Below are 356 nucleotides of genomic sequence, written 5' to 3' on the forward strand. Positions count from 1 at the left end.
CTCGGAATATAAAGGCAGTGAAACAGAAGCTGTGCGGGAGATAAGGCGGCAGCACCCGGCAGCTCATATGGAATTACTGCAGTGACCTTGAGCCAGAGGCTGCCAGGTGGGAGAAGGACACGGGGGTGCGGGGACAGGTCCCCCATCGCCCCGCGGCCCAGCGCGGGGGGGACCGCGGGAGGAGAAGCGGGGGCGGCGGGCTGAAGAGAAGGAATAAGATGGAGGAGGAGGAGGAAGAGGAGGGGATGGGGGAAGAGGGCAGAAGAGGCCAGACGGGAGGGATGGGGGGAGGCCGGGCCGGGAGGGGGGATTAAAAGCCTCGCTCCATCCTTAATCAGGTGCAGGGCCGGGAGAGG

The sequence above is a fragment of the Calidris pugnax genome, unplaced genomic scaffold, assembly GCF_001431845.1.
Source record: "Calidris pugnax isolate Ruff unplaced genomic scaffold, ASM143184v1 scaffold9, whole genome shotgun sequence".
In the NCBI taxonomy this organism is placed as follows: domain Eukaryota; kingdom Metazoa; phylum Chordata; class Aves; order Charadriiformes; family Scolopacidae; genus Calidris; species Calidris pugnax.